The sequence below is a fragment of the Rhincodon typus genome, chromosome 3 (genome assembly GCF_021869965.1).
Source record: "Rhincodon typus isolate 14 chromosome 3, sRhiTyp1.1, whole genome shotgun sequence".
Classification (NCBI taxonomy): domain Eukaryota; kingdom Metazoa; phylum Chordata; class Chondrichthyes; order Orectolobiformes; family Rhincodontidae; genus Rhincodon; species Rhincodon typus.
The window spans coordinates 125,513,061-125,521,587 of NC_063334.1; the positions used below are offsets into that span (position 1 = coordinate 125,513,061).

Here is an 8,527-nt window from a genome sequence, read left to right on the forward strand (position 1 = left end):
TAACCATAAAAGCTAAGGTTAGCATCAGATTGACAGAAAAATCATACAATGTGGCAAAGATTTGTGGCAAGACAGAGAATGGGAACGTTTTAAAAGTCAACAAAAAATGATCAAAAAGAAAATATAGCGGGAGAAGGTAAGCTTTTAGGGTAAACTTGTAAGCAAGATCAAAATGGTCAGCAAGAGCTTCTTTAAATAGGTAAAAAGGAACAGAGAAGTCAAAGTGAACACAGGTCCCTTAGAGAATGAGGCTGGGGAAATAATAATGGGTAAGCAGGAAATGGCAGAGGAATAAATTTTTTACATCAGCCTTCTCTGTGGAAAACACTGATAGCATTCCAAAATTACTAAATAATTGAGGGGTAGGAGGAGGAAAGAAAATAAATACATTAGTTATCACTAGAGAAAATTTGCTTGCAAAACTAATAGGGCTAAAGGCTGGTATGTCTCCTGGACCTGATGAGATGTATCCTTGGATATTAACAGAATCCTACAATGTTTACCCTTGGATATTATAAACAACCAAAGAAATAGTGGATGTACTGCTAGGAATCTTCCAGGAATCCTGAGATTCTGGAAAAGACCCAGGGGATTGGAAAACTGCCAATGTAACACCGTTATTTAAAAAGGGAAGGAGATTAAAAAAAAGCACAGGTAACTATAGACCAGTTAGCTTGACATCTGTTATTGGCAGAAGGACTTTAGTGGGTCAGTTACCACGGTTTGCAATGTAGAGTGATGCCACTGATAGTGGTGATAGTGGTGGCAGAAGGGCAGCAAGGCAATATCAATGAGGTGGGCCCAGTGGCGAGAGACACGACTCTGATGGTGCAAGTGCCAATGGCTTTTGACCCAGTGGCCTTGACATTGGTTGGGTTTGGTGTAGAAGCGGTGAAGGGGTGGAGGGTGGGATGGTGGTGCAGTTGTCATTGATGATGCTGAGCTGGCTCGGGACTGATGGACTCTCTTCAAGCTATAGCTTTCTTTCCTCTCCCCGTTTTCTTAAATTATTCAAAATGGCACCATTTCATGGTGACACGTGAAGGCTTTTCACTGTATTTTATTGTATTCTTACTGTAAACTACATGTGACAATAAAATCAAAATCAAATCAACAGTGCGGGTTTAATTCCCATCACTGTCAGAACTTACCATGAGGGACCTTCCTTCTCAAGCTGTTCCCTCACCTGAAATGTGATGACCCGCTGCTGAGAGAGCAGCACTCTGAAACTAGGATGACACGTCAAGATTCTTTGGGGACTTGACAGGGGAGATGTGGAGAGGTTATCTCCCCTTGTGGGAGAACTTAAGACCAAAGGGTATAATCTCAGAATCAGAGATTGCACGTATAAGACAGAGATGAGGATGAATTTCTTCTCTCAGAGGGGAGTGAATCTGAGGAATTCTTTACCACAGAGGGCTGTGTGTGTCTGGATCATTCAGTATATTCAAGGCTAAGACAGACAGATTTTATCTTATCTGTAATATAATCGAGGTGCATGGGAAAGGCAGGAAAGTTGAACTAAGGATTCCCAAATCAGCCATGATTTCATTGAATGAAAGACCAGACTCAATCGAATTCTGTTCTTATATCCTTATGATCTTACATGCAAAGACTATGTTGATTTAAAGAGTCAGCATTGACTTGTGAAGCAGAAATCATGTTTAACTGACTTTCTGCAGTCTTTTTGAAGAGGTAACAGGAACGATCGACGTAAAGTATTGATATGATGTACCTGGAGTCGCAGAAGGCATTTCGTACAGTGCCACACTACAGATGGGTCCAAACTGACATTAGATATGGAATTGGTTGAGAGATAAGAAACAGAGAGTAATGGTCATTGGATATTATTCAGCCTGGAGGAAGGTTTGTCTTGGACTTCCCCAGGGATCAAGATTGATTTCCTCGCTTTCTCTGATGCATATTAATGATCTGGTGTACAGGAGACAATTTCAAAGTTTGTGGATGACCTAAACTTGGAAGCATGGTAAACTGTGAGGAGGACAGTGTAGAATTCTAAAAGGACCTAGACAAGTTGGTGGAATGGGTGGATAGGTGGTAGATGCAGTTCAATGTAGAGAAATGTGAGGTGAAGCACTTTGGTCAGAAAAACATTAAAAGACAATATAAAAAAGGGGGTACAATTCTAAAGGGGGAGCAGGAGCAGAGGGACCTGTGGGTGTACGTGCACAGATCGTTGAAGGTGGTAGGACACATGGAGAGAGCAGTTAATAAAGTACAGTGTCCTCAGCTTTATTAATAGGGGCATAGAGTACAAGGACAAGGAGGTGATGCTGAAATTGAATGAGACACTTGTCAAACCTTCAGTGAAGTATTATGTACAGTTCTGGACACCACATGTTACAAGAATAGCTTGAGGAATGGGATACTTGAGTGTCAGACTTCAGCTGCTATTTTTGTACACAGATCTGAGTGAGATACTATAGGAGGGATATGAATGCATTGGGGAGAGTATGCAAAAGAGATTTCCTAGAAATGTTCCAGGAATGAGTTGTGAAGGTAGATTGGAGAGGATGGAAGTGTTCGTGGAGAGAAGGCAGCTAAGAGGAGATCTGACAGAAGTTTTCAAGATCATGAGGGGGCTGGATATTGGAGATAAGAAGAATCTGCTCTTGATTGTAAAAGGATCAAGAACGAGAGGGCACAGATTTAATGTGATTTTCAAAAGAAGCAAATGTGATGTGAGAATAAGTTTTCTTTTGTGTCACAATGAGTAATTTGGCTTTGGAATGTATTGTCTGGAAGTGTGGTAGAGGCAGATTCTGTTGACGCAATCAAAAGCGTATTGAATGGTTATTTAAATGAGAACAATGTGCAAAGGCATGGAAAAAAACTCCAGAGGAAAATGGCAATAAGCCATGATGCTCTTTGAACAGCTGGTATGGATATGATGGGCCACTGGCCACCTCCTGTGCCAAAGTTATCTGTAATTCTGTTAGAGGTGGAGAATGTGGGATGGGGAGATGCGGGGAGGCAGACTGGGGGGTGTGGGGAGATTGGAGGGAGGAGAGACTTGGGGGGTGTGGGGAGATTGGAGAGGGGGAGAGACGGGGGGGGGGGGGGGGGGTGGGGGGGGGGGAGAGGGGGGGGGGGGTGGGGGAGAGACTTGGGGGTGGGGCATGTTTGGAAGACAAATTTATATTTAAGGCCTTTCTGGGAACTGTTGAAAGTTTTTGGAATATTTGGACATTTCTTGGATTGAGACGCATTAACATGTGTTTACTTGGAAAGTCTACTCAACAGATTAATGTGTGCTGTAGGTCATATACCTTTTACTAAAATCAAATCCTTTGGGAAAATAGCTAAGCAAACCTTTAAAGGAGTGAAGAGATCGAGTTTGTTGCTTTAATTACTTGGAAAACGTTGTATCACCCAATTTTCTCCTGTGCTGAAGGCCATGCATAGCTGAAACTCTTATCCCTAATCCCTGGAGACCTGACAATTTTAATACTTCCTGAAGAAGGGTCCAGACCCGAAATGTCAGCCTTCCTGCTCCTCTGATGCTGCTTGGCCTGCTGTGTTCATCCAGCTCTACACCTTGTTATCTCAATTTTAATACCCTGCTAACTTCCTCCTACTTTCTTAATCTCATCTCATGCTCACTGACTGACTTTGGTTCCAGCAACTTCTGATCCTGATTTACAAATGCCTTTGTTTCCTGATCCATCCCAACCTCTGGAATTTCCTCAGGCACCGCAATCCCGCTGGGATTTCTGCATTCCTCTATTTCTGTCCTTTGAGCATTCTTAAATTCAATTGTCTTTCTGTTGAGAATCAGCTTGGATTTATGAAGGGAATATTGTACCAGACAAATTTATTGGAATTTTTTGAGGGTGTAGTTAGCAGAGTTGATCAGGGGTGCGGGGTGGGGCGGGGGTGGGGGTGGGGTGGTTGGGGGGGTGGGTGGGGGCGGTGGCGGGTTGGTGGTGGAGCCAGTCAACATGGTTTATCTAGACTTTCAGAAGACTTTTGATAACATTTTTTTCTATTCATTTGTGGGATGTGGGCATCGCTGGCTGGGCCCAGCATTTCCTGCCCATCCCTAGTTGCCCCTTGAGAAGGTGTTGGTGAGCTGTCTTCTTCAACCGCTGCAGTTTTCCTGCTGTAGATTGACCCACAATGCTACTAGGGAGGGAATTCCAGGATTTTGACAGAGTGACACTTAAGGAATGGTGATACATTCCGAAGTCAGGATGGTGAGTGACTTGGAGGGGAACTTGCAGGGGGTGGTGTTCCCATGTATCTGCTGCCCTTGTCCTTCTAGATGGAAGTGGTCGTGGGTTTGGAAGGTGCTGCCTGAGGATCTTTGGTGAATTTCTGCAGTGCATCTTGTAGATAGTACACACTGCTGTTACTGAGCGTCGGTGGTGGAGGGAATGGATGCATGTAGGTGTGGTGCCAATCAAGCGGCTATTTTGTCCTGGATGGTGTCAAGCTTCTTGAGTGTTGTTGGGGCTGCACCCGTCCAGGCAAGTGGGGAGTATTCCATCACAATCCTGACTTGTGTCTTGTAGATGGTGGGACAGGCTTTGGGGAGTCAGGAGGTGAGTTACTTGCCGCAGTATTCCCAGCTTCTGGCCTGCTCTTGTAGCCCCTGTGTTTATGTGGTGAGTCCAGTTGAGTTTCTGGCCAATGGTAACCCCCAGGATGTTGATAGTGGGGGATTCAGTGATGGTAACATAAGAAGATAAGAACATAAGAAATAGGAGCAGGAGGAGGTCACCTGGCCCATGGACCCTGCTCTGCCATTCATAAGGTCCCACATTAAAAAAGTATCATGCAAAATTAAAGTTTATGTGATTAGGGATAGTGTACTGACATGGACAGAAAAGTGGCTGGTGGAAAGGAAACAAAGAGTAGGAATAAGTGGGTCATTTTCTGAGTGGATGGCAGTGATCAGTGGGGTACCACAGGGATCAGTGCTAGGACCCCAGCTACTCACAATATATATTAGTGATTAACCGAAGGGAACTAAATGTAATATCTCCAATTTTGCATGAGAGACAAAGCTGGGTGCGTGGTTGAGCTGTGAGGAGGATGCAGAGATGCTTCAGTGTGAATTGGACAAGCTGAGTGAGTGGGGAAATGCAAAGCAGATGCATTATAATGGGGGTAAATGTGAGGTGATCCACTTTCGAAGCACAAACAGGAAGGCAGATTATTATCCGAATGGCGAAAGACTGGGAATGTGTAACGAGACCTGGGTGTCCTTGTGCACCAGTCGCTGAAGGTAAGCGTGTAGGTGCAGCAGGCGGTAAAGAAGGTAAATGGTGTGTTGGCCTTCATTGCGAGAGGTTTTGAGTACAGGAGCAGGGATGTGTTGTTGCAGTTATACAGGGCTTTATTGAGACCACATCTGGAATAATGTGTGCAGTTTTGGTCTCCTTTTCTGAGGAAGGATGTTCTGACGATGGAGGGAGTAGGCTCATCAGAATGATTCCTGGGATGACAGGACTGATGTATGAAGAGAAACTGGATGTTAAGACTAGATTCACTGGAATTAGAAATCCGAGGAGGCTCTTACAGAAACCCATAAAATTCCAGCATGCTCAAATAGCCAAAGGCCCACTCCTGTTTCCATTCTCAACATTTTTACTGTGCCATGTCTTCAGAGTTTTCCAGGCTCAAAGCTACAGAATTTGCTCCATCTCACTCTCTTACTCTCTACTTATCTCTCATTTTAGTTCCTTTATGGCCTGTAAAATGCTCTGTGGATTGTCAGTTGGGACCAGTGTCTCTTTGTCTGGACCACCGCATTCCTGTGAACATTTCATTCTGTCAAATATGCCATATAAATACACATTGTTGTTGTTGTTGCTGGCTGTGGAATGAATGTGTGGCACTGGCAATTAATCCATTTGCAGAGAAATTTTAAATGATACCTTGCTGACGATGTTCAATTTATCAACTTTCGCTTCCCTCTTCATTTCTGAATCTGCTCTCAATTCCTGTTTGAAAATCTCTGCGCATTATGCAATCCCTGTTCTTCTCACCAGAGCAACCTCAGCAATGTTTCAATAGTCAGCACTCTTTTTCCATTCTCACACCATTAACTCACACCCTGTCCGAAACCACATAGCAACAGTGACAGCTCTCACACTCTGAGTGATATCCCAAACCCACTCGCAAAATGTAACATCCCTTAACCACATTCAGGGTCACACTGGACAGGGGTGTTGCCCCGGGAGTCCTCAACATTGACTCTGGACCCCATGAAGTCCCATGGCTTCAGGTTAAACATGGGCAAGGAAAGCTGCTGATTACCACATACTGTCCTCTCTCAGCTGATAAATCAGTATTCCTCCATGTTGAACAACACTTAGAGGAAGCACTGTGGATGGTAAGGGCACAAAATGTATTCTGGGTGGGGGATTTCAATGTCCATCACCAAGAGTGGCTCGGTAGCTGTACTATTGATCGAGCTGGTCGGGTCCGACAGGACATAGCTGCTAGACTGGGTCTGCGGCAGGTGGTGAGGGAACCAACAAGAGGGAAAAACATACCTGACCTCATCCTTACCAATCTACGGCTGCAGTTGCATCTGTCCATGACAGTATCGGTAAGAGTGACCATCGCACAGCCCTTGTGGAAACAAAGTCCCACCTTCACATTGAGAATAACCTCCATCATGTTGTGTAGCACTATCACTGTGCTAAATGGGACAGACTTTGCACAGATCTAGCAACTCAAGACTGGGCATCCATGAGGCCCTGTGGGCCATCAACAGCAGAATTATACTCCAGCACAATCTGTAACCTCAAGGCCCGGCATATCCCCCACTCAACCATTACCATCAAGCCAGGGGATCAACCCTGGTTCAATGGAGAGTGCAGGAGGACATGCCAGGAGCAGCACCAGGCATACCTGAAGGTGAGGTATCAAACTGGTGAAGCTACCAAACAGGACTACTTCAACACCAAACAGTGAGAGCAGCAAGTGATAGACAGAGCTAAGTGATCCCACAACCAACTGATCACATCTAAGCTCTGCAGTCCTGCCACATCCAGTTGTGAATGGTGGTGGGCAATTAAACAACTCACTCAATGATGGAAGGGCCCAGCATATCAGTGCAAAAGATAAGGCGTAACCTTTCACAGCAATCCTCAGCCAGAAGTGCCGAATGCCCACTTCTGATCACCCGACCCCTGATCATTACACTGCTAATCCCAACCTTTGAGTGCTCAGTCCACAGTGACGTAAAATCAACCCAACCGCGAGGGCCCAAAACACACTCTGAGTATACCGTTCCTAAGTCACACTGCAACTCTCCAAATGCAATGTCTGACCGGTGTAGAGGTATCTGTCCCTGTGCTGGGAGTGTTTGATAAGGACAGTGTAGATGGAGCTTTACTCTGTATCTAACCATCATGTTGCCCCTGTTCTGGGAATGTTTGATGAGGAACAGTGTAGAGGGAGCTTTCCTTTATATCCAGCCCTGTGCTGTCCTTGTCCTGGGTGTGTTTGATGCCAACAATGAGAATGTATAATGTTTTTGGAACAGTTTATTATGAGTGTTGAACAGATGTGCCACTGATGGAAGTTGGCTGTGGTGCCAGCTGGGTAATCAGCTGCTGGACCTGAGCTCGCTCTGCCTCCTCCACACAGTCTTGGCTCTGAAACAGAAAAGGGATTGCTGTTATGTGGATTCACTGTAAGAGCAAACTGGGAACCTGGCGTCGAGCTATATCTTAAATGCCTCTCCCATTTCTTGTCCCATTGAATCCATCAGAAAAGCTACCTGAAGACCAATCTCAACCAAACTCAAAAATATACCACAGGGTTTCCAATTTGTTTCAGAGAATGCAAAACACAGACTGAACCTGGCAGAAATAACGATTATGAAATGTCAGAATTCTGTCATCAGAATGATACAGTTTCACACTTTACAGAGTGAGGACCATTTTCACAGAATGGATGGGAAATAGACAAGGAGACAGAGAGAGAGAGATAGAGAGAGACTGACAGGGAGAGAGCGACAGAGAGACACTGACAGGGAGAAAGAGATAGGGAGAGAGAAAGGGAGAGAGAAACTGACAGAGGGAGATACAGAAAAAGAGGGAAGAGAGATGGGGAATCAGAGCTCCATTTCTAAATAGGCTGTATTCATGTCAGGCGGAGGTGTTGTAAAAATCTAGCATGTAAGAAAATAAAAATCAGAGGAGGCTGATCTGCCCCTCAGCCTCTTCTGGCTTTCAAATAGACCATTGCTGATCTATTTCTGAATTCATCAACGTACTGTAATTCTTAACATTCCTGTCTCACAAAACTCTCAGGACCCCAACATTTCACTAAACAACGATACTAAACGTACTGGAACCAGACGCACTGGAACCAGACGCACTGGGACCAAAGGCGCTGGAATCCGAGGTGCTGGAATCCGAGGCGCTGGAACCAGGTGCACTGGAACCAGGCGCGCTGGAACCAGAGGCACTGGAACCAGAGGCACTGGAACCAGGCGCACTGTACCAAGTACACTGGGACCAGATGCACTGTACCAAGCACACTG

At 45.1% G+C, this 8,527-nt stretch overlaps 1 protein-coding gene across 1 annotated transcript in view; it reads right to left on the bottom strand.

The window, feature by feature from the left end:
• Positions 1 to 7,508: 7,508 nt before the first annotated feature.
• The window catches only part of LOC125482187 (complement component C9-like), a 47,374-nt gene continuing 46,355 nt past the window's right edge, over positions 7,509 to 8,527 (bottom strand). The window contains exon 6 of the mRNA XM_048594197.1: positions 7,509 to 7,634. The gene's annotated coding sequence lies outside the window, so the exon portion shown is untranslated. The remainder of the gene's footprint in view (positions 7,635 to 8,527) is intronic.